The following is a 26185-nucleotide window of genomic DNA, read 5'->3' on the forward strand; positions in this document are numbered from 1 at the left end:
GATAATCACACATAAAACATTATGTATAATTTGCTATTCCTTTTAAATATGGACTGAGTCTTGAAGAAAAGGAGGGATTATAAGAGATTAGGTAGGATGAAGAGTAACTACATTTCAAGCATGGTGTACAGCATGGGCAAAAGGACATTGGCAGAAAAAGGAGTTCTGCATATAAAGGATAATAGAAAATCATTCCTCTAGCTATGCTGTAGGGAACACTAATGGGAATAATATGAAATCAAGCTCAATAGGTAGGGATGAATTTAAATCTGATCTCAGACATGTACTAGCTATGTGATCCTGTTAAAGTCACCTGACCATGTTTGCCTCAGTTTTCTCATCTATAAAATGAGTTGGAGAAGAAAATGACAAAAACCACTCCAATATCTTTGCCAAGAAAACTCCAAATGGGTTAAGTCAGATATGACTAAACAACTGCAACACCAACAGGTAGATTTGAGCCAGTTTTAAACAAAAAAGTTTGTACTTGATCCCAAAGGTAACAGAGAATCACTGAAGTTAGCTGACATGGTCAAATGTATTCTTTAGGAATATGATTTTGACAAGTCTGTGAAAGATGAGTTGGACTAGAGTGATGATGCAGGCGGTGCTGAAAGGGTCATCAAATGATGGGGGCTGGCCACCAAAATGTTAAGATTATATTAAGGTATAGGACAGATGACCCCCCCAAAAAATGTTTTGAGATTTCAAGTCTACTCATATGAATCTCAAATGATGGGGCCCAGCCACCAAAATGTTACGGTTACTCGCCAATTACTGTGGTATAATGGTATGAACCCCAATATATTGGGATTTTAAGAATCCCTATATGGGCCATCAAAATGATGAAGTTATGCCATCAAATGTTAGGAAGAAAAGGTTTTGGACCCCAAGAAGAATACTGGAGTTACAGGCTAGTGGCTCTCAAAAAAGTATGTAGCCATAGACTTTCTCCAAGTCAAGGGGCAAAGATTTTATTATGCTGTTATGAGTGGGCTAAATCCATAAGGGATTTATGCAGAGAAAAGAGATTTTAGCAATTAACAATTAATTCCCTAAAGAAACTCACAAGTAACCAAGGGGAAGAAGTCATTAAGGGGTGGCAAGTTCCTAATGGACCCTGGACTCCATCAGATGAGTTAGCTCTAAAAAGGAGTTAGAAAGTTAATGAAGTACAGGTAGATTCCTACAGGAAAAATATGAGGGGTAGGGAAGGCTGAGAAGGAGTTGGCATCATATCCTGACTTTCTGACTGAATACAGTAATTGTGGAGTTACAATATTTTTTATCAATATATGGTATTCAACAAGGAAGAAAAGGCCTACTTATAACAAAAAGATCCAGCTTTCAGTGGTCCTCCCTACTTGCTAAATATAAGCTTGCCAAAAAGGCTATTTTTATGGAGAACTCACAGAGGACAAACGTTCACAAGATGGTGAAAAAAAAGCCATACAAGGATACCCTCAAGGTCTCTCTTAAAAACTTTAGAACTGATTGTATGACATGGGAAACTAGCAAAGAACTGCTCCCTTATCAGAGAAGGTGCTGGGCTCTATGAGCAGAGCAGAAATGAATTAGCTCAGAAGAAACATGAGATGTGCAAAATTTAGAGAAGCCTCCCCAAATGTTCATAGGGACTATTTGTGTCCAACCTGTGGTAGAGCATTCTGAGCTCACAGTGATCTGATCAGCCACAGCCAGACACACTAACTCAACTAACATAATTATATTATTTTGGTTATCTTCAAGAATAAAGGACCAACAACCAACCAACCCACCCTGCTAGCCTCAGGGAGTACCTAGGTTTCCAGATTGCTTACCAGTAATTTGTCAGTGCCCACTAGATTACCCTCAACACCGACAGTAAAAGCAGGGAGACTACTTCTTCAAATGCAGTACTTACTTATACTAATTAGCAAAAAGGCTAATCTGGTAAATGCTTTTATCACATCAAGAAGCTGCAGAGGATTTATAACTTTAAATAAAGATGAAATTACCAATATTCCTCACGGTGAAATTGCCATAAACAAAAAGAAAAATCCTGCATAAGAATGTGAAACCTATTATTCAAACCAATGTATGCAAACTCCATTTAAATGAGGGTATAAACAAAATGGATATCCTAAATTCAATACTGGATACACTCATAATATTAATGCTTTGCTATCTGACCTTATAAAGCTATAGAAGAAATGCACAAGTGAATATTCTGGAAAAAGTTATTAGCTTTATCAGAACCAAATCTTTCACAAGTTTTCTTCCATCTAATATATGCTACATACTTTTTTTCCTTTTTTATATTACAACCTAAGTAATAATTTAATATTTTGCATAATGTCTTTACCAATTCTTTTCTCTCTGAAAAAAATTCTGAAATGATATGTCAGATGAAACTTTACTTAATCTTGTAAAATAGGAAAGAGTGGAAACTAGGGGACAGGCTTTCTACTGATATAGAAAAGAAACATACATTAGTCTTGTGGAATCAACCATGAATTAAGTATGGAAAAGGAAAGGACTTAGAGACTTGTAAAACTAGGCTGGGAAATCCAGAGCCTACATGAGATAAAGAGAAAAAGCAAACTTTTCATCCATGACTAAAGTAGCTGAAAAATCCATTTTGTAATATTCTCCAAGAGAGCAGGAAAATTATGGCAAGAGTAGGAAAAATGAGTGTAGCAAAAGCAGCTATAACTCTCTCCATCTATATTAAATGATAACTACTATCAAATACTAATCATCATTATTATTATGAACTCCAACAAATAGGAAGGAGCACCATACCTTAATGATGGATAATATCAAAAAAGAAATCACACTTGGGCCATTTTTCCAGGCCAAGATTACAAATTCAGTCATTAGGCAAATGATTACAGCAGGGAATTTGGATCAGTGATATGGAAAGATTTTTGTCTCTGAACTTGGAATGAGATTACCTCATTAAGAAAAACCATGCTCTGAAGTTCTAGTACTCTGACCCTATAGCAGAATCACAGGTTTAGGCAACAGAATGACCAAAGAAGCAGAGACTATAGATCAGTCCTGCCTATCCTCTGTCAATTAGATATTTCAAAGTCTTCTAACTACCTGACTGGGGCTGACTAGTGCCAAGAACTATTTATAGAAGCATCATCTAAAAGCATGCCTTCACTTAAATTATCCAATCAAAGGGTTCAAAGTCTGCAAAGTTCAGCCAAACCAAACTTAGGGTCCAATGAAATCCTCCAGCTATCTCACCAGAGATTACCCTAAGATCTTGAAAAATGTAACATTCAATTACTAGAAAATGCAATGACAGGACACAAGGAAATACAAACCATAACCAAATAGAAACTCAACATTCCCTCTAAAAATAGACAAGTCTTATCCTACTAATCAACTTAAGAAGTGAGAATGGAAGCATGGGTTCTTTCTTTTTTTAAAATATCAAAAAAAAATTTTTTAAATTTGTGGGAAATGGCTTACTTGAAACACAAAATCAGAAAATTTACTCTAAAACATCTTCAACAAAAGCTTCAAAAAAAGACACAGATTTTAACAAAATCAACTTCATTTCCTAAAAGAAATAAAACAAGAGTTAATTTAAAATTATAAATGAAATGAGAACTCCAGAGGAAAGAATTGAAAAAGAAATAAGAGCAGTAGAAGTACAACTTCGAAGTCAGTTAATAAACATTTATTAAGTACCTACTATATACTGAGTATCTGCCCTCAGCAGCTAACAACCTAATAAGGAAGAGAAGTGGGAAAGATAGGAAAATTAATGGGTTAGTATAAAAGGTAGAAAACACTGAAAATTGAAGTGGACAAAATATAAGTCATTGACTCCATACAAATATACATAAATATACACACATATGGATGGATAGATGGATGGATGTAAATAAATAAATGTAGTAGCTACCACCATAAAGTAGTGGTAAACTTAGAATTACATATTCCAAAAGGCAAACAACTTAAACTTACAGCAAAAAATAACTTACCCAGCAAAATAGTATAATTCTACAAGTAAAAAAATTAGCACCTACCTCCTAAGATTGTTGTGAAGATCAAATGAGATAATAACTCTAAAGCACTTAACCCAGTATCTGGCACAAAGTAAAGTACTATATTATTATTGTTTAGGTGTTCAGGCATGTACAACTACCTGTGACCCTTTTGGGAGAAATTTTTTTTGGCAAAGATATTGGAGTAGTTTGCCATTTCCTTCTCCAGTTCATTTTACAGATGAAAAACTGAGAAAAACAGGGTTAAGTGATTTGCCCATGTATATGGACAAACCAGCAAATGCAAGATGAGTCTTCCTGATTACAAGTCCAGCGCTCCACATAGGTACCTATATATTTATTCTTAATAGGACAGATATTATATATCTTCTCAGACTCTTAATGTTATGAGAAATTATAGAAGACCTTAAGACAGAGGGAAAAGGTATATATAATTCATTAATACTAGGGGATTTATTTGTTCATGCTACCTACCCAAATTTCAACAACTTGATTTTAAAAGTTAGTAGCATGAAGTTACTACATACAGTGACATACAGTTGAAGAACTATTTCTATAAACCAGAGCATATTTGAACTTGTGAGGAAAATGTTACTACATTTGCTATTACTGCTTTGCAAAGTATAATTTACAAAAATCTGCAAATGCTAGAATTTATAGTTTTCTATAGAATATAGAATAGAATCTATTTTAATTTATAAGTTTAATCATGTTTTCTGATGTGTTGTTGTGGTGGTTGTTTCATTTCAGTCAAGTCTAACTCTGTAACCCATTGGGGTTTTCTTGGCAAAGACATTTGAGTGGTTTGCCATTTCTTTCTCTAGCTTTCTGATAGGTAACACTGATATATTGATTGGAGTCTAATGTAATAGAGTTAACCTGTAAACACAATTATTAACTCCAAACCCTTTAATTTGTGATTGATTTAGTATAATATTTTCTATTATATATGTTGAAATTATCAGTGAACAAGGATGATAAACCAATGCATAACTTAATTAAATATGTGTCTGTCTGTCTTCAATCATTTTTTCCCTCTTCCATATCAATCTGATGAACTCAGACAAATGCTTTAATTCAAGATAAAGGGATTAACTTCTTTAAGCTAAAATTTCTGATTTTCTTTGTGGTATTTCCTACTGTTCTTCCGGGTAGAGGGAAGAAGCTCAAATTAAAAGGAAGCTAATCTAGTAGCTTCCCAAGATGTAGTTTCAAGTTAGACAGAGCTTTATAAGCTCATAAATTAAAACTAAAATTAAATTCAACAAAATCAAACTGAAAACAAGGGCATAAAAAGAGAGTTTGTTTCACCATTTTTTCTTATCCACAAACTATAAAATCACCCAAACAACAACAGCTTGATGTACTCAACTTTTCAGGAAGAATAATGGAAACTAAAAAAGGTTTTAATTCTTTTATGCAAAAACAAATCATGCCACTTGGAAACATAGTATACTTATTAAATGTCAGAGTAAAAACACTCCAGCAGAAACAGAAATGGAAAATAAAGGTCAATAATAATATATTTGAGCACTCAAATAAACCATTCACATACAATAGGCAAACATACAGGAAATCTCAACTAATGGATGGAGTTCTTTCCACACAGTATCAACCAATAACAACGATGTGAAAGTAACTTACATGGAATATGTATATTAAGTCTTTTTCTTCAAACAGTTAAAACCTTAAATAATAGTACTGAAAACATACAGGGCATACTTTGGAAGATATCAATATATGAAATTAAGCTGATCTAAATCCTACAGGGTTTTATATCTATATTTTCCGAACAGAAATACTGTTACGCACTTGTATCTGAAGTTCATATTACTACATCTTGAGTTTTCTTTTGACAGAGAAAAAAATTTCACAGCAAAGTTCGTCACATTAATAATGGAGTGCTGATGATGCTATAGATTTTTTGCCATCTTTATGTACATATCTGCCTTTATATCATATTCATTTCCAAATATATAATTCAGTTTAGTCATTTTTCAGTAGTGTCTGACTCTTCATGACCACATTTGGAGTTTTCTAAGTAGAGCAATGTAGTGGTGGTTTGACATTTCCTTCTCTAGCTCATTTTACAGATGAGAAAACTGAAGCCAAAAGAGTCAAGTGATCAGTCCAAGGTCGCACAGATTTAAAGTCAAGAAGATGAATCTTCCTGACTCCAGGTCCAGCACTCTATCTACTGCACCACCTAGCTGCACACCAAATATATATAGCTGCTGTTTAATAAATGCTTGGCCAACAAACATACTCCATCCCTCCTCCCCCCCAACCCTTACATCAAGCAAATGTCTTAACAAATATTAAAAAGAATAAAAATGAGCAATTCAGAAAATTAATCAACAATGACAATGTCTGATTGCAGATGCTAAATTATATATCCAACATCCCATATATCAAACCAATATATCAATTGTATATCCTATGCACACACTTCTACAATAAAGGAAGTTGAGAGAGAGAGAGAGAGAGAGAGAGAGAGAGAGAGAGAGAGAGAGAGAGAGAGAGTGTGTGTGTGTGTGTTAGTTTTCTTTGTTCTACTTCCTTTTCCACTTATACATTATCAGAAGAGGAGCAAGAATAATAACAATCCTGAGTTAAATTCCTATTTCTCAATGTGCTTAGCTAGACACTACACATTATTAAAGAATCATTGAAACTGATAAGGAGAAAGGATCCTACACACATCTAGTTTAGCCCATATTTGTATGAGAATTCCCCCAATAAGGAAGTGATCTAACTTTTCCTTAAGGATTTCAAAAGAACTCTTTAAGGTTAACTCATTCTACTATGGGAGAGTTCTAATCTTTTAAAAGTTTTTTCCTCTCATATCAAATCCAAATATATTTCTATGTAGCTTATACCTTTTGCAACTGGTTATGTTATCTAGGGGAAAGAAGAGCAAGTATAATCCTTCTTCAATAAAATAAGCCTTCAAATGTTTAAAGACATCTGTCATGTCCTCCCTCACTCCCCCTTTTTTCCAAACTTAACATTCACAGTGCTTTCAGGCAATCCTCATATGGCATAGCATCAGGGATGTGCTGGAAAATGTTTAACAACGAGTTCTTCAGGGAAAAAATGCTTGGCACATTTAAATTTAATCTGCATTAATATTTTCTCCATTTCTCCAAACAGATCTTCCAATTTCCTCATCTTTAGAATTGAGAGGATTACATAAGATCTATATGATTCTATGAACTGACAGTTTTGTTTGGAGAATTAGTAACTCTTTTGTTTGCAAGGCAAAGACAATCCCTTCATGTGTTGAGTGACATCACCATTCTCACCCCCCTCATCTTTAAAATGAAATTATAGGGTGGTAAAGAGAGAAAATGGCATAGAAGGGGAATTACTCTCAGCCAGTAAAATCTGAAAAGAGACAAAACAATAGTATGTACAACATTTCAAACCAAAAGTACTAAATTATTATGGAAACATGAATACTAGTATGATATATACATATAGAAGAAAAGTGAAATCCTTATAACTCTAAAATTTTAAAAATAGGGAGATTATAACAAGTAGTATTTTCCATTCTCACTTCAACCCCTTCAATATTTAACTTATATTCTTTATCACCACTGTTTCCCAGTTTTACCTAAAAAAAAAATCAGAGACTCTGCAAGCCTAAGAACCTCTGTACTTACACATAAATCAAAAGTCAGAGAGCATCCAGACATCATTTATTAAAATATATGATGGAGAGTCCCCTTTTGTTCCTAACATGAACTGAAACTCTAACCCTACAACAAAATTTAGACTTTTCCTCTAATGGCACATCTGCAGAAAGTATGGCCAAAAAAAGAGCCAACAAAAATGATACTATTTATAATGTATGCATTACAAGAGAGAACAAATTCAATTTCTAAAAAGAATGTTTGCTACTACTTCAAGAAATACAAAAACCTGTGATCACATACACCTAGGTGATGACAGAAAAAAAGGATAACCTTTGCAAACTAGAAGTATCTGTTCCTTCTGATGTAAACCTCAACACTTCCACAAAATCCTATACAATATTTTTAAAGATTTCATAATGTAAAATGATGAATGTAATTAATATACTAACTTGTTACTATGTTATATATGTGACCACTGACCCTGATCAAACAAAGTCAGGTGTAAAAGGAAAACAATTTTTGCCTAAAAATATCAGTCTTATGATTGAAATCTTCTTACACTTAAGAGCCTTCTAAAGAGTGCTCTTATATAAACTTAAAAAAAAAAAACATGCCCACACTGAACCCATCTGACAAATAGAAAACATTTATACACAACTTAGGGAAAAACTTTAGTGAAATAATGAAGAAAAAATTTAAGATATTGTAGCTATTGAATATCAAACAAGTTGTACTGACTTGTTGCAAAGCATTCTTAAAAATTGCATTATATTCTATCTATAATATTTTCCCAGTATATGTATATACAGGGCAGCTAGGTGGCGCAATGGATAGTATTGGGTCTGAAGTTAGGAAGATTCACCTTCCTAAATTCATGTAAGGTCTCAAACATTTACTAGTAGTGTGAACCTGGGCAAATCACTTAACCCAGTATGCTTCAGCTCCTCATTTGTAAAGTGAGCTGCAGAAGGAAATAGCAAAGCACTTCAGCTAAGAAAAACCCAAATGGGGCCACAAGAATCAGACATGGCTGAAACAATGGAATAATATCGCTTTTTCTCCCTTCCCCTCCCATACACACAGGTATGTTACATTATGTCTGTATATGTACATGTTGTATATGTGTGTGTATGTCTTTATATATAATGTGAAACTTAAGATTGGATTCCTGAGTAATTCAGTTTTTTAGCAAAAATATGTTCCAATTGCAACCTCATATAATTATCTAAAAACTACAATTATATTTCCTTTTTTAAAAGTTATTTTATAATTTTTTAAATAACTATAACTTTTTATTGACAGAACCCATGCCTGGGTAATTTTTTTTACACATTATCCTTTGCACTCACTTTTGTTCGGACTTTTCCCTTCCCTCTCTCCATCCCCTCCCCCAGATGGCAAGCAGTCCTATACATGTTAAATATGTCACAGTATATCCTAGATACAATATATGTGTGCAGAACCAAACAGTTCTCTTGTTGTACAGGAAGAATTGGATTCAGAAGGTAAAAATAACCCGGGAAGAAAAACAAAAATGAAAACGGTTTACATTCATTTCCCAGTGTTTTTTCTTTGGGTGTAGCTGCTTCTGTCCATCATTAATCAATTGGAACTGAATTAGATCTTCTCTTTATCGAAGAAATCCACTTCCATCAGAATACATCCTCATACAGTATCATTGTTGAAGTATATAATGATCTCCTGGGTCTGCTCATTTCCCTTAACATCAGTTCATGTAAGTCTCTCCAACCCTCTCTGTATTCATCTTGGTCATTTCTTACAGAACAATAATATTCCATAACATTCATATACCACAATTTACAGTTTCTAGCCACTACAAACAGGGCTGCCACAAACATTTTGGCACCTACAGGTCCCTTTCCCTTCTTTAGTATCTCTGGGGTATAAGCCCTGTAGTAGCACTGCTGGATCAAATTCGCACAGTTTGATAACTTTTGGGGCATAATTCCAGATTGCTCTCCAGAATGGTTGGATTTGTTCACAACTCCACCAACAATGCATCAGTGTCCCAATTTTCCCGCATCCCCTCCAACATTCATCATTATTTTTTCCTGTCATCGTAGCCAATCTGACAGGTATGTAGTGGTATCTCAGAGTTGTCTTAATTTGCATTTCTCTGATCAACAGTGATTTGGAACACTTTCATATGAATGGAAATAGTTTCAATTTCATCATCTGAAAATTGTCTGTTCATATCCTTTGACCATTTATCAGTTGAAGAATGGCTTGATTTCTTATAAATTCTCTCTATATTTTGGAAATGAGGCCTTTCTCAGAACCTTTATTAGTTTATAAATTAATGTTACATGCAAGAACTCCCCAGTGTAGATATTCCCCAGAAACATTTTAAAAACATATAGTATTAAAAACAGAGAAGAATATCTACAAGTATTAGAATTATTTTTCCTCTTTGCCCCTAAAATACTTATTAATATTCATTGACTTGGTTTGTATGAAACACACTCATTTCAGTCATTTTTCTGTAAGTTTTAGTCTACCCAATATTTTCTAGGACACTGAGAAATTAAAGCTGATCCTATGTTAACTATATCATAAGAAGCCTCTTTAAAAATAAAATCCTGGCTAAATCATCACTTAGGCCTAAAATGTGCTCTTTATAATGAATATAAAAACAAATAATTAACAATCATTTTGTTGACTTTCTGTGAAAAATCTCTAAAAGTGGTGTGTTGGGGGGAGGGAGAGAGGAAATAGTGATTAATTTTAATAACCTGAGGCAAGAAAAGTTTTTTTTTTTTTTTTCTCCCTCAAATAACATACTGAGAGAGAGGCAAGGAAAGGGAACAGCTAGATAGTGCAGTAAGTAAATAGAGCACGACCCTGGAGTTAGAAAAACTCCTTTTCTAACATTTTCTAACTGTGTGACTTTGGGCAAGTCACCTAACTCCAATTGCCTTACTAAAATAAAACCAAAAATCAAAAGCCCCTCCCCACAAAAAACTGATTTGAATAAAAATAATGTAGTGGAAAGGAGACTAGATTAGGAGTTAGTTGACTAGGATTCTAAGATCCACTTCTGCTTCCAATTGTGTGACTCCAGGTAAGTCATTTCATTTGTCTAGGTCATTTTCTCTCCTATAAGAGGAGGCTATTGACTAGATAGCCTAAATCTGAGGTATCAATTTCCTGGCCCAAGCAACCTGCAAAACTCTAAAGCAAACCCAAACTAGATTAAAATGTTATTGTGAGATAATTTAACAAAAGAAACAAATATAATTCAATATAAATAAAGTTAATTTGTGGTTTTCTAAGTTAAAATGTGGCCTGCAGAGATCTGTTTCTATTTGAATAACCCTGATCTAATCTACCTTCCTGATGGAACTTTTCTCAGTCTGTAAAATTTTCAACAAGAAGATCCATAGCATTGATAGCAGAGCAGTCTTAACTTACTATAATTCAGGCAATTAATAAGCATTTATTAAGCACCAACTGTGTGAAGTACTGTGCTAAATAGCAGAATACAGGGAACACAAAAAATAGATTCTTGTTATGTATTTGGTTTGGATACGAATTAATGCTGATGAACTTTCCTCAGTATTAAGAAACAAAATATCTTGCCAAGAGCTCCACAGACTCATGGATAAATGCAGAAAAGATTTCTTTTACTTTCTTGCAAGATGGGTGCCTAGGTGAAAAGATATATCTTTGGGACTCCAAAGGCAGCATTTCATTTCCTATACTGAAGAACAAGTCCCTACCCTGACTACCCATTAATTGGATGTTACATAAGTTATGTAATGGATCTTCACCTCTTCCTACTTCCTAGAAGCTTCCATTCTAAAAGGAGAAAAGTAACAAAAAATTCTTTTCAAATCTCAAACCACCACTCCAGGTTACAAAAGTCAGTCCCTGTCCCCAAGGGGTTTACATTCTTTGGGGGGAAGACAAAACCCCACCTTTAATTACCCATGTTCTTGTGGATTTCAGTTTTCTAATTTGTTTCATTTCTACAATATAATTTTCATAACTGTGGAAAACAAAAGTCCATCGATTTCTCACACTCAGTAAGAAATACTGTCTTTGAATAAGGCAGATATAACTTCCCTCAGCTTTTATCCTTTCTTACTATATCACTTTATTCAAAAATTTGCTCAGTATGAAGATCAGATAAAGGCCACCAGAAAACAGATACTTGCCCTTCACTGGAAAGCCATAAAAATAATTATCAGACTTCTAGAGAATTTTTCTTCCTAAACTTCAAAATCCAATTAACAGAATTACCAAAATAGGACTAAGATGATATGCAGAAAACATAAACAAGGCCACCAAACAAGCAAGAAAAAATTCATGTAATAGAGTATTTCTGAATTAGCCAAGCTTGATATTTATAGGAGCATTAATGGGCAGAGCCAGCCTACACTTAAGCATTTTTTTTACATTATTTACATAAAGGCATTTTTTTTTAGTTACTTTATGGATTAAGAAAAAGCAAGTAATTAAGTAAAGGAACAACAACCTGCCAAGTAATGCTAACTCAATCAACTGAAAAATGTTTAAGAAAAGTTGTGGATTATTTACTTATTTGTGAAGAACACACTCAAACTACAGGTAAATGTTAAATTTAGGTTGGAAAAAAAAAACAAGTAGAGAGAAAGTCATTCTACTAAAAATAAAAAATTCATTCAATCAAAACTAAATTTCAAATTATTTTGCTGATGGAAAAGCTTAATTTATGCAAATAGCAATCTTTATATTCTAGAATAATTTCCTGCAGCAATACAAATGCAAAACCATAATTCCTTTTTTGTGTAATGAGGCCCTATCTAATCACAGTCTCCCTGTTATTTACTTAGTTTCTAGCTAAAGAGCTCAAACTTAACCACCAATTGTGCTTTGATTTTTCTACAAATATAAATATGGACAAGAGTAAAAGTATTAAATATAAGAGCTATGTTTTTCAGTTTCACATTTTACTGAAAGATAAAGCAGTCAGCGTTCAACCAATACTGGAATGGAAATGCTGGGAAAGACAAGATTATATCTAAAAAAAGTATTAAGAATGCTACTTCTCAGAGATAAGAAAAGAAAATCCTCTTGCTCTAATGGTCATAAGGAACTACAATTCAAAAACAAATTGGGACTGCTTATTTAAAAAAAAAAACACTTCATTCCATTTAATTTTTTTTTTCTCATTGGAGTGATTAATCAGTATAGTGAGGTATCAGTTTAAGCAGACCCAGAATCCCTTTCTCTATTTTTCAGTAGGGAAAGCCATACTAAATAAATTTTTGTTATTAGGAATCCATATTGTTTAAAGTTCAAGTCTGAAATTATATTCTGATCTGACAAAACTGTTTTAAAAATATTTTTCTATGCATTTTTGTACTTCATCTATTGGTTTCTCCTCCCCTTGTGTGTATGTGTGTATGATGTGATATTAGTTCTTTGAAGGAAAAAAAAAAATTTTCAATTTCCCAAAGAACTGCCTAGTTAAGAATATTCCAGAGTGATTCCTATTGTCATCTACCTAATTTTTCCTTTCTTCTGCAGTCTCCATTTTTGAGTCATTGTGAAACTGATCTTTATCAATATTGTACTACCTGATTTTAGCTGTCTCTGGCCCAAGAACTTATTAACATCGATGTAATCATACTCCTATGAACTCCTAGCAAGAGGACAGGACATAAAATAAAAGATGATGCCAAATATTTAAGTTAGCAAATATTATTCAAAAAATAAGAAAATTGGGAAAGAACTGATGTTTGGGATAGTGATTTTAGAACTACTGTGGACCAATTGCATTTCCTTGTTTATCAAGTCTGTGCAAATAGAAGTTTCATGGGACATGGTTAAAAGATATATAAACACATTCTTATTATATAAAGAATCTACATTATACTATAGTTAAAGACAAGCAACCATAATAACAAGCTCTAATTTTGGTTTTCTCATTTTTTTTCTAATCTTTCCTCACAGTGCTACTTGGTGGCATTTTGAGGTTTTTCTGCATCTTTTTACATGCATCTTTTTCAACACAAGCCCAGAATTTTAGATATAATGTTACAGAGAATAATATATAAACAAATGTGCAAAATAACTGAACAGATTCCCCTACCATCTACCTTGATTAATTTTTTTAAATAAAATAAAAAGACAACAACATGTCAACAGAGCAACAAAGCTTAATCTCCTCTATGCCTTCAACTAACACGTGGAGCTTTTCAATATTTTGAGAACTCTTAGGAGATGTAAATATTTCACAGTGATCTATGTCAACAGTATCACTCTCTTATTCCTGTAAAAACTTTACCTTCCTATTCTAGTTATTTGTCTAATACCAATAACAAACACTGTTCACAAATGTTATCTGTGGAGTCTTGATGTTTATCTGACAACATAATAGTTCAAATTAAAACACTTCCCTCAGGCTCAACAAAACAAACATTTGAGAAGCTTAAAAGACCAGGGAGTAGACTAAGAATTCTTAACTTGAGATCTGTGAATCTTTTAAAAATATTTTGATAACTTCAATAAAATAAAATTGGTTTCAATAAAATTGGCTTTCTTTGTAATTCGATGCATTTTATTTCATGCATTAAAAAGTATCCCAAGAAGGGGCCCACAGGCTTTCTCAGACTGCGAAAGAAATCCAAAACTTGATTAAGAATCCCTTGTATATACCAAAAGATGACACTCCCTACCTTAGGAAACTCTACTGGCATCTGAAATTGAAAACTAAAAATTGTACTTTATCCATATTTGCTATCTCTTCATCTAAGCCATGAGGTCAACCAGTACTTTTATATTATATATTATATTGCTATATTATATAACAAATTAAGATAAGCAACTTTCCCTTCATCATATAACACACAATGAGAGGCAAGGGTCAGATCATAGGTATCTAATTTCCCAATTTGCTTGCTTACTAATAAAAATACTCCTTCCAAATTAAAGTTAATGAATTTGGCATTCTAAAGTTTTTCTGATTTTGGGGTTGAAGAATGACTTTGTTGTTGTTCTCATCACTTAGATAAATATAGAAGGTCAAGAGCTAGAAGAAATTTCAAAGGTCAATTGGTTCAACAAATATAAGAATCTCCTTCAAAACAACCCATCAAAAATTAGTTTTCAGGTTCCATTTGAGTGGTATAATGACTAGCAAGTCACTGCCAGAAGAAAGCAATCTATTTTGCTTGTGAACATCCCAAACTAATTAGAAATGTTTCTTCATATCAAGCTTCAATCTGTATCCTTGCGATTTCCAGTCATTGTTCTCATTCTTTCCTTTAGGGCCAAGCAAAACAAGTCTACATACAAGTCCATCAATGCAGCTCATTATCATATTAGGTAGGGTTTTTTTTAATGCCATCTAACACTGTTGACTCATATTGTACTTTTATACATCTAAACCTAACAAGTGTCCTACATATGTATTACTGTCTAATCATGTCTCCTATCTTGAATTTATGAGCCAAAAAGTACGACTTGATATATATCTTTTATTAAGCTCAGCATTTGCTTTATTTTTGGTTTTGTATAATTACCATCTATTTGCATTGTACATAATAGGTGCTTAAGTGATGTCTCACTCAATTGAATTGGATCTGATCCATTCATGGTTCTAGTTAGTCAAAACCTTTATGGGAATCTGATTCTGTCATCCAACATAGGAATTCATCTTCCAAGCTGGGTAACATCCACAAATTAAAGCATTCATTGCTTTAAGGCACCCAAATGGTCTCTAAGGTAAGAGTAATTATTACACTTTTTGTGTCATGGAACTTTTTAGAATTCTGGTAAAGCCTACAGACTCCATTCATTAAAACCTGGATTTTTAAATTGTGGGTTGCAATCCCATACGGGGTCTTGGTGCCATGAAATCATGATTTGTTATCAGTAAATGTTTGATTTGCATACCTATTTTATCTACCTATATATTCAGGGTCATGTAAAAATGTCTCAGGCAAAAAGGGGTCCCAAGGAGAAAAAATTAAAGAAGGCCGGCATTAAAAGCATCAATAAATATATTGAAAAGACCCACATCAACCCATTAATCATCTTTGGGTCCAGTCATTCAACTACATCCAAATTCACCAAATTAGACCGTTATCAAGGCTGCTAGATTGAGAGTCTGTTAAATGCCTAGCTCCAATTCAGACTTGCTACTAAACATTTAGAGTATTCCTTTTACCTAAATTAGTCTAGAAACCTTGTTTAAAAATGAAATGAGGTTAATTTGGCAAGACTAACTCCAAATAAAAAAAGCAGCCTATTAATCTGTCAATCCTTTCCAGATTTTAGCTGGAGAAATTTTCTTATGCTCTTAATGACCAGTTCCATCCTTTCCAAGAGCTAATAAGCCATTTCTTTTAATATTTGAGCTGAAAAAAATCTTGGAAATCTAACTCAAAACCCTAATTTTAACAGATGAAGGTGAGGTCCAGAAAATTTAAATAATTTACCTGACCACAATCATATAGTTAGTGCCCAAGCCAAAGCTATATTCCAGTTTTCTTAAATCTCAATAAAAGAGCATGTTAATATAACCAGTCCTTTAGATTACAATATTTATACTTGATAAGAATGTTCAGAGTACAAATTAAACAGTAAATTACAAATATATAATTCATACTCAATTTTACCAACATCTGGTTGCTCCTTGACCAATCCACTCCACCTTCAATCTATTCTCCTAGTTACTTGACTTAAATTTAGGTACAACCTAAGGACTGGGTTGAAAATATTCTCTTTTCAGCTGTCTAATACTGTGCTTTTACAAACTTAATACTGACATTCCTAAACTCCCACAACAAGAACTTCCTGAATCATCTTTTAAGTTTAGATAATCTGTAAGTGACTTCTTGAAGAATTTATTTAACTTTCAGACAATTCTGTTTCTTTGCCATCCTTCCCTCCCAAGCCCACTTTAGGAAACTCTATTGGCTTCTGAAATTCAAAACTAAAAATTGTACTTTATCCATATTTGCTATCTCTTCATCTAAACTATGAGGTCAACCGGTACTTTTATATTATATAGCATTTATATTATATAGATAAGCAACATACATATATCCCACCTTCTAATTTTCCAATAACAGTGAAAATTCCTTCCCCACAGTTATTTCTCTGTCCCTAAGATCCCAAGATTTTTTGACTTGAAAAGAACCATAGTTCATTTTATCTAACTACCAACTTTTACAAATGAGGAAATTAAGTTTCATAGGGATTATATGATCACACAAATAGTAAAGCTCACACAAAGTAGAGGAATTTGGATATCAGCCTTCCCATGTAATTTTTTTCCAACACTTATACTGGCTCTTTAAAATTTCCAATGCCAGGTGTGATATTGGGAAAAAAAAACACCATCTGAGTCTCAATTTCCTCATTTTCAAAATGAGAATTTTAAACCAGATGATATGCCAAGTACACTTGAAGTCTGCCACTTTATGATAAATCTAATAATAATGATATTGTTATCACATATTCAAGTACTTGAAAGACCTTCCTTAATGTGAAAAAAAAGCTCAGGTTTATAGTTGGGGGGGTAGGGAGAGAAAGAAGGGTCACAGAAATAGGAACAAATAGGACTAGTTAGAAGGATACAATCTAGACTTCAAGAAAAAAAAAATTCTTAACACTTACAGTTTTCCAAAACTAGATTGCTTTATGGGGTGTGAGTTATCCCTTCAATCAAAGGTCAAAGTTTATATGACTTTGAATCACATATTCTACATAGAATTTCACATTTTCTACAAGCATCTGGAACTCAATGCCCCAAACATGTTATAATCTTTTTCTTCCAAATCTTCCCTCCTTACCAATTTCCCTATTACTGTTGAAGGCAGCACTATCTTCCAGGTTCCCTACATTCACAGAATTCCTTTGCTCACTAGCACTGATCACACATATCCAAATTTGTTGCCAAATCTTGTTGTTTCTAACTTTTCAATATCTCATATTATATACTTGTTCTACTTATAACCAGTACACTAGTTCAAACCTGACTTCACCTGTTGACTAGACTGCCATTGCTCTTTCCATCTATAGTCCCTCCCCATCCCCTTTCCATCCATCTTCCATATACCTCCCAAAGTGATTTTTCCTAGGACTGGCAAGGTCACACCATGCTCATTATACCACAGTGACTCTCTATTACCTCTTACATAGAAAATCCTTTCATATTTCAAGCTCTTAATAAGCTAGCTCCTTTCTTCTACCTATCATGTCTTATCACATTTTATTCTTTCCTTCATATACTCTTTTTAGAATTCTGGTAAAGCCTACAGACTCCTCAGAATCATGTTTTAAAATGCATAATAAAATACAGTGATACCAGCCTAATTGCTATTCCCTGAGCAATAAACTCCATGTCCCCTTTCTGTATCTTTTTGCTGGCAGTCTCACACACCTAGAATTTCCTCCTATCTTACCTCTAATCTCTTGACATCATTCACTTCTTTCAAGTCTCAGCTCAAAGACTACCTTCTTCTACAGCAAGCTTTCTTGGTAAGAAAAGGCACCTCAGCTTTCACCTCTAAGTTTCCAATCCTTCTACTCTAAGCATCTTATACATACCTATTTATTTACATGTTGTCCCCCTCAATTAGTATGTAGGCTCCTTGAAAGCAGAAACTTTTTTTTATGTCTTTATTTTTCTTTTGTGTCACCAATGCTTAGCAGTATCTGGAACAATATAACTGTTTAATAAATGTTAAAGAGTTGGGTTTAAGACTCTTAAGGGACAGGTCAGTTCTCTGAGAGCCTCCAAAGCTGTGGATCATAACATCTGAAGGAATTTCAAGGCACCCAAATGGTCTCTAAGGTAAGGGTAATTATTAGCCTTTTTGTGTCATGGAACTTTTTAGAATTCTGGTAAAGCCTACAGACTCCTCAGAATCATGTTTTAAAATGCATAAAATAAAATACATAAAATTTATATAGAAAATCAATTATAATGAAATGCAGTTATAAAAAAATTTTTTTTAAACTTCACAGACTCTTTCCTCAGGTTAAGAACACATGCCAAAGATCTCTTACAATTCTGAGATTCTGTGAACTGCAGTATCCATTATCTATAATGTTAGATATGTTAACATCTAAATGATGTTAATGAAAAAGAAAAAGGAGGGTGTGTGGTGGGGGAAGGTATTGTCCCAAATTATATATAATCAGGCAGGGAATGAATCATCATAACAAGAAAATTTCCCCTTCTCTCCCCTTGTCCCTGCCAGGATTCCTTCTGCTTTGTGAGGATACATATATCCATTGAAGCACCAAATATCCTTTATCTTTAAATTCTGTCAGCATCAATCCTAGTCACTGAAACAAAGTAGTCGTTCACCAAAGCCAATCCTAGAGAGAAGACCCCTACTATGACCATTCTCTGAGAGTGTATACAACTAAAAGAGTATACAACAAATGTTACCCCCGTAAAAGAGAAGCAACTCCCCTATTCACAATTGCTACTTACTAACTTTTCTTTCATCTTAATTTGCTATTTCTCTCTCTAGTCCTATTTCCTTTTCTCTCCACTCCCACAGTATTCTCCTCTCTTTGTCCCCATTTTTATTTCACAAGGGTTCTCTTCTCAAGTCCTTTCCAAATACAGAAACACCCATGATATCTACAGGAAAGGGGATTTCAATTTGGGAAGCTTCTGTTACAGTAACCCTTATAGTCTTGCAAATTTGCATGGAGGTTAAATGCCTTGCCAATGATGATATATGGAGTCATATGTGTCAAAGAAGAGATTCAGCCAAGGTTTTCTGACACCAAGATAACCACTCTATTCACTAAACCAACCTAAAACCTTGATAAAGAGACTGACAAATCTTTTCTTTGATAGAAGTGTTAGTAAGGGGAAAAAATATCAAAAGCATAGATATTAAGGGGAAATCAGAGGCTTGGATGAAAGCCCTTTTTTACTCAAAAATCTTCAATGAATCCCCGATGTCTACCCAATAAAAGTCTAAACTTTTTAGCCTGGCATTCTAAGTCCTCTACAATTAGATTAACCTACCATTCCAGTTTTTTTTCACTATCACCCACTTATTCCCACAGTGAGCTTTATGTTTCTTCCAGTTCCTCAAATCATATCCACAACTTTGCTAATGTCATTTCCAATATGATATAAGAGAGACAGTAATTCTGTCAGAGTCTACCGCTTGACAATGCCTATATAATTAAAAAAATATATTCGCTTTAGAGCTGTTTCCTCAGATGTAAAATAGGAATATCACTATTTAGTCTTCTTTTCTCAAAGATTATTGGGAGATATACAATAAAAACAGGTATAAAATACTTTGCAAAATGAGAAATTTTATATGTGTGTGTGAGAGAGAGAGACTTTCTATCATTCCACCCTTTTCCCTCACTCCAAATCTTTGTCTATTAAAATCCTTCACATTTTTCAAGCCTAATGCAAAAGAAATAATCTCTTTGATCTTCTAGTCAAATTTCTCTCTTCTGAACCTTTTTGGTACTTTATTTTTACCCATCACATGGCACATGAAGGTTACTGTTCTGGTACTATTTTTCTTCACATATTTTTCTTATTTCGCCATTAATTTGTGAATCCCTTGAGAACAGAAATTATATACTGTATAATGTTATATCCTATACAACATGTCACATAGAATTTATTCAGCAATTATTTATTTTGTACAATTTTGGCTGGATTGACTGAAAATTCTTTTAGAAAAACATGAATTTAAGTTTATTTTCTGGAAAAGGTACAAATGGGTTAATTAATCCACAGAAGATGTTGTAATAATAGACATGGAATATAAAAATATACATTTAACAGTAACATAATAAGAAGTCAGTTCAAAAAAAGCCACAAGTACACAGAAACTAACCATTTCCAACATATTAAATTCCAGAAACATAAAAGGAAAATAATTTGCAGATTTTTTATAACAGAGAAATATTTCCTCTGATGACATTATTGATATTATCAGTAGTGCTGATTCTTTTTTGCTTCTTCCAGTTTCTTTTATATCATCTTACCATTTATCCCTTTCTTCTAGGCTCTCTTTGCTGATGCCCACTAAAACACCAATTAGGGCTAGGAAGAAAAGGATCTCTCAGTGAAGCAATTCTTTTTTTTTTCTCTCCTGATACCTGCACTGTACTTTTCTCCATATGGCAAAAAGCTCTAGCACTTGCCTAATTTACAGCTGAGAATATAAGTAATTAGGTCATTACAAAGAGTATTAGGCCATTAAAACACAACCAAAAAAAGGCAGTATAGATGAGTTCAGTAATAGAAATTTCAAAATGAAACATGTATAAAAATAAATGAACCTTTTTAAACACTCTCCTTGTGGGAAAGTACATTCATAAAGCGCCTCAATTTCTAACCACTTCAACAAATGCATACCTAATATGTGCTTCTGTCCAAGCTAAGCATCAATGCTTTGCCCTCATAGAGCACATAATTTATCTGGAGGGGAAAAAGGGAGGGGGAAGCATCCTCAAAGCCATTTGACTTATTTCCTTTGTTTTTAAATGAAACACTGATCTTTTCCCCCTTAAGTGAAGACTGTAGGAACAATGTATCAAAATGCCAGCATTCTAGAAATTAAGTTGTCAGCTTTTTTCTCTAGACTAGGACTACAAAAGAATTACAGGGTTAGAGTTAATGAAACCTTATACTTGAGCACTGTGCAATTTCCCTAATCATTCTAAGGTCTAAAAATGTACCAAAGAAAACCCAACCATTAGATTTGTAATTTTCTCTATTTAATTTCACTTTCTCTCACTCTTGCCAGTTTTCCTATTTACACTTTTGCTTTTGCATTCTGGGTCCAGGTGTAGTTGTGCAATTACACAGAGAATAAAAAATTCAATCTTACTTTGAGAAATTCCTAGTTTTTTTCTCTTTGTCAACTGAAGTTTCAAAACTTTAATAAGAGAATAAGATAAAATCTCAACCACCATAAGAAGACTCTCCCCTGTTCAAAATGACATATTATTCATTGAGTGGCTTAACGGTTATCTTCTAAATCAAGAACTTTTTAATAAAAACAATAATTATATTGCACTTGAAGAAAACTAGGAAATGTGTTGATCACCTTATCAAATAGAAACATCTGATATTTTATGCCTATTCATTTGTTTTCTCCCCACATTTTAGAATAGTGATTCCCACCATCCCATAAAATCCCTTTCTATTTTATCTGTGAAATATACCCTCACATGCAGGTTTTAATTTCTTTCTTTCAATTCTTTGAAAATACCTTATGGTGCAGTTCAACTTGAAGTAAGGACAGTCTCATTCATTTAGCAGGCAAAGTTGAATCCACCAAGATGGTTCAGACAGTCTGGTTTTCCCTGCCCCACCCTTGTTTCCTTTGAGCCATAGTGATGTCACAACACAGGGCAGTGCAATGACTTCACTGCTACAGTTCTCCTGGCTTCTGATCACACAATTCTTTGCAGCCAAGGCAAATCAAATCACAGCAAAGGAAAGCTGTACTTCTCTCAGAAGAGCACTGAACATCTGACACATTTCCAACAGATTAGTGACTAGTATTTAAAAGAAACATATGTGACAATTGCACCACTAAGAGCCTCTCTCAATGAAGTGGGGCTAAAGATGAATGTTTAAGGGTTTTGAAGACTAAGTCGATATTCTATATTATATAACACAAAAGCTAGAGATTGAAGTGTTGAACAACAGATAGAATGATGAGGGCAGACTCCATACACAAACCAACCTATTTTTTTCATGATGTCAACTTCTCACAGAAAATATACTTGTATTTACTCTTCAGGCCACTAAGATTTTTCTTTTCACCCTCAAGAATGTGATTACTGATATGCAAATTTTAATTCTTCTCTGAAACTTCAATTCAAAAGGGTAAGAGTATGATCTTAGTATGGCTAAGAAAAAGATTACCTTGTACAGCAAATGCCCTGCATACTTAATCCATCATGTTGTAAGTATATAAGAAGATGACAAGAAAAGGCCATATTGTTTCTTTCAAAACATGAGAGTCTTTCAGTACATAAATGGTTTTCTCATCTATCTGGGCAGAGATCTCTTTGATATATGGTTTTTATAAGTGAACTTAGTCAAATGTATCTAAAAAAAGTATCTATCATTACATCATCTAACATCCAGGGTTTAGTATTTCAACACTTGAAATAATCTTTACTCAGTCAAAGTCCTATGTATCATACAAGAATAAAAGCAAGAACTGCTTTCAAATCAATCACTTTTATGGGAAAAGCCAATACTAAGAAAATCATTAAATTAAAACATTTTGTCTTAACCTGAGACAATTCAGTCCTTTTTTGCCAAATAGAACTGTAATTCTAAGTTGGAACTTTTTGCTTGTTCCTACTGGGAAATAATGCATAAAACAGCAGTTTTACTTATATGAAATGTTGTTCACAAAGCAGAGGATTAGAGTTTATGCTAGACAAACTATATGTAGCAACATGCGTCCACTTTTTACTTTTCATAGTTTTTTTTAGTCATGCAAAAAAGTGGCTATAGACATGATCTAGAATTTTATTTCCATAACTGTCCTGAAATTAAGATATTTTTACTTTTCTGTCCAATTAAGGGAATTAACAGAAATCAATTTTGAAACTATTTCAAAATGCAACACCAGAAATTTTAGAATTCAAGAAAAGTCCATTTTAAAAACTCAATTGTAAATCCTAGCAAATAGTTGATCATACTTGATGACAAAAAAAAAAAAAAAAAAGCTATTAGAATTTAAGGTTCAGTTGAAACTATGACCATAATATGAGTTTACCAGAGAGAGCAAAAACCACATTACCCATATGTCCAGTGCATGTTATTATTTTTGTTTCCCTAACATATTTAAATCAATATTAAGTTCTATGGGGAATTTTTCATCACGTGCCATCAGGACATTGTAACTAAGGAAGTAGTTTCTGCAACTAAGTATAACTTCAGTACACCTGGCTATCTCAAATAAAGTATAATCTGTTTTGAAAAGAAAGGTAAAACCTTTTCAAAGGCAATTCAACCAGATGAATGTAAAGTAACAAAAATTCTAAATAGAATATAATGAAAGCTGCGGATTAACAGAGCTGAGCTTGCCTAACTCCTTTCCCCCCTCCCCCCTCCGCACTATCTCTATTCAGGACCCCTGTCTGATTAATGCCATCTGTTTTCCCTGTATCATCTCGTTCTGTCAGTAAAGAAGGTTGCCCCAAGTTAACTCCGGGCATCAGCTGAGCAAAACCTTAGGTTTGAAACCTTTGATTTGAAAATGCCAAAAGCAAAAGAAACACAACGCTGCCACTGCAGAGGACCAGTTACAATTTACTATGTAACCACACCCACCGCATTGCAGAAGCCATGGACTTGGTGGGGAGGTAGCAAGTGGAGAAGGGTGCAAGGGATGTGAGTGGGGAGTTATCAGAAGGGAAAACAGAGGCAGAAAAACAACTACTCCAATCACGAGAAAACATTCCCCTCCCCAGCTTCAGAGAAATGGCTACGGACAAAGTAAAGTAAAATGGCCAGCGAGCTTTCCCCAACCCCCACTCGAACCCTACTGCACTGCCTCCTTTGCAGCTTGTCTAGCCTGAATGCAGATAGCAGCCCAGCAGTCTGTCAGGTAACCAATGCAGCATACAGACACTCCCCCCCCCCCAAGATGTTCAGGGGTACAACTCTCTGCTCTTATCAAGTTAAATAGGGAGCAGAGGGGACAAGAGAAATCAGAAGTGGAAGGGAGGAGTAACTGAAAGGGGCAGGGGTTTACCCAGGTATCCAAGCCAAGAACAACATCTATTTAGACACTGGCTCCTCCTCCCCCCACCGCCCCCGCCGGGAATGCAGCATTTGCCGTTAGTCTCTGGGAATCATGCCCTAGTTAAAAGGAAAGAGGGAAGTTACATAAAAGCCAGGAGGTTGTGCTTGGGAAGGGGGGATGCTTTGTGCGCTACATACCTTATCCTGACCTCAAATCCAAACCCACCCCCTTTTGGTGTCCCCTCTGCACAGCCTACATGGGGCGCGTCTCTGGTGCCGCGTTAGCAGGGGGCAAGACGCAGCAAGCAGAACACGCAAGCAGAGATTCCGCCCCCCCCCCCTTCCTCTCGCCTGACAAACCTCTGCAAGGAAGCGGGGCATCTGGCATGGAGGCCCCCAGGAGAGCTGCAGAAGCAGCTGCGCCGCATCGCTGTCCTTCCCCTATGCGGGCCAAGGGCTTGTCTAAGAGGAAGGGCCGGCATGTAGGAGGGGACAGAGGAAACCCGGTCTCGTACATGCAGGATCCCCCTCCCCAGCTCGTCCCCCAATCCCTAATCTCCACCCACCACCAAGTGTTAACTTTAAAAATGGCGCCTCGAAACAGTAATTTAAAAAAATAATAACAGTAATTCAAATAAAGAAATGGAAAAGAAGACTGAATTTTAAAAATTCCCTCGCTCAATTAGGGCCTCCAAAGAAACCAAGGCTGGCAGCCAGCTATCCTGCTCAACCGGGCTCCCTCCCCCCACCTCCCAGACCATCGCTGCAAAAAAGCCAAAGCAAAGCGAGGAATGTACCTCGGAGAAGGGGCACAAGAACAGCCCACAGTTACCGGCGCCAGAGGAGGAATCGGGGTCTGGGGCCCCGGAGGCTTCCTGAGAATCAGAGCCGGACTTGGGGAGGCGGCGGCGGCGGTAGCGGCAGCGGCAGCGGCAGCAGTCCCAGCCACGCGTCAGCCGCCCCGCGCAGCCCAGCTCAGCTCCGGACTAGCCTCGGACACATTCCCAGCAAATCAGGAAGGTGGAGACTCCCTTTGGATGTGTCCCCCCTCCCCCTACGAATCACAGCAAAGGGAGAAAAGTTACCTTTCGGATCAATAGTGCGTCCAGGACTTGCCAGGGTTTGAGGCAAGCGGCTTGTCACTTTCCTCTCCTTTCGGCCAGTTTCATCTGACAGACTAAGCAATCCCGAGCGTAATGTGAAATTAGAAAGAGAGGAGGGTGGGTTTTCTTGCGCCCGGTGCCCTCCCCTCCCTGTCCGCCCCCTCCTTTTGCTCGAGATGCAGAGGCACCCGGGCACACGCACTGAGATGTCTCGCAGAAAACCGACGTCGATCGTGATCCACCCTCCTCGAAGTGGAGGAGTGGTTACGCTTACAGTACTTTAGAGGAGTTACAATGTAACAGTTTTCTCCACCCTAGGAGGCTATTTGAAGATAACCCCCTTTCCCCCCCAATCTGAGCAACGACTATAATTTTGATTTCTGCTTTAATTATTTGTTTTGCAAAAAGACAGCCTCTGCCTTTGACTTGGAATGAGTTTGAGTATCAAGTCTGAAGGAGCCTAGAGAGAACTGTATTCCCTAATATTAAAAAATAAGAAAATTCAAATTTGAAGCAGAATGTTGCTGTTCTCTGGGACCCTATATATAGTCCCCTTCTTTAAAAGTGTGTCTTCTTGATTCCCAATCTCTTTGGAAACACTAAACCAATTATCTAATAAAGTTTTCTGCTCCAGTGACTAGCTTTTGAATTCTGATTCTAAGGGAAAGGAAAGAATTTGTTTGACTCGGCACAGCCAAGCTTTTCCAT

General features: G+C 35.1%; 1 protein-coding gene across 20 annotated transcripts in view; it reads right to left on the reverse strand.

Moving 5' to 3' along the window:
- EPB41L3 (erythrocyte membrane protein band 4.1 like 3) overlaps positions 1–25696 on the reverse strand; it is a 220782-nt gene extending 195086 nt beyond the window's left edge. For 4 of the 20 annotated variants that reach the window (XM_031946607.1, XM_031946606.1, XM_031946604.1 and 1 more), the window contains exon 1: positions 25460–25691. The gene's annotated coding sequence lies outside the window, so the exon portion shown is untranslated. Of the gene's footprint in view, positions 1–25459 lie in introns of all 20 variants that reach the window. The other 16 variants (XM_031946614.1, XM_031946612.1, XM_031946609.1 and 13 more) reach the window with 11 other exon arrangements.
- Between the last annotated feature and the right edge of the window lie 489 nt (positions 25697–26185).

Source organism: Sarcophilus harrisii, chromosome 1 (genome assembly GCF_902635505.1).
Source record: "Sarcophilus harrisii chromosome 1, mSarHar1.11, whole genome shotgun sequence".
NCBI classification, from domain to species: Eukaryota; Metazoa; Chordata; class Mammalia; order Dasyuromorphia; family Dasyuridae; genus Sarcophilus; species Sarcophilus harrisii.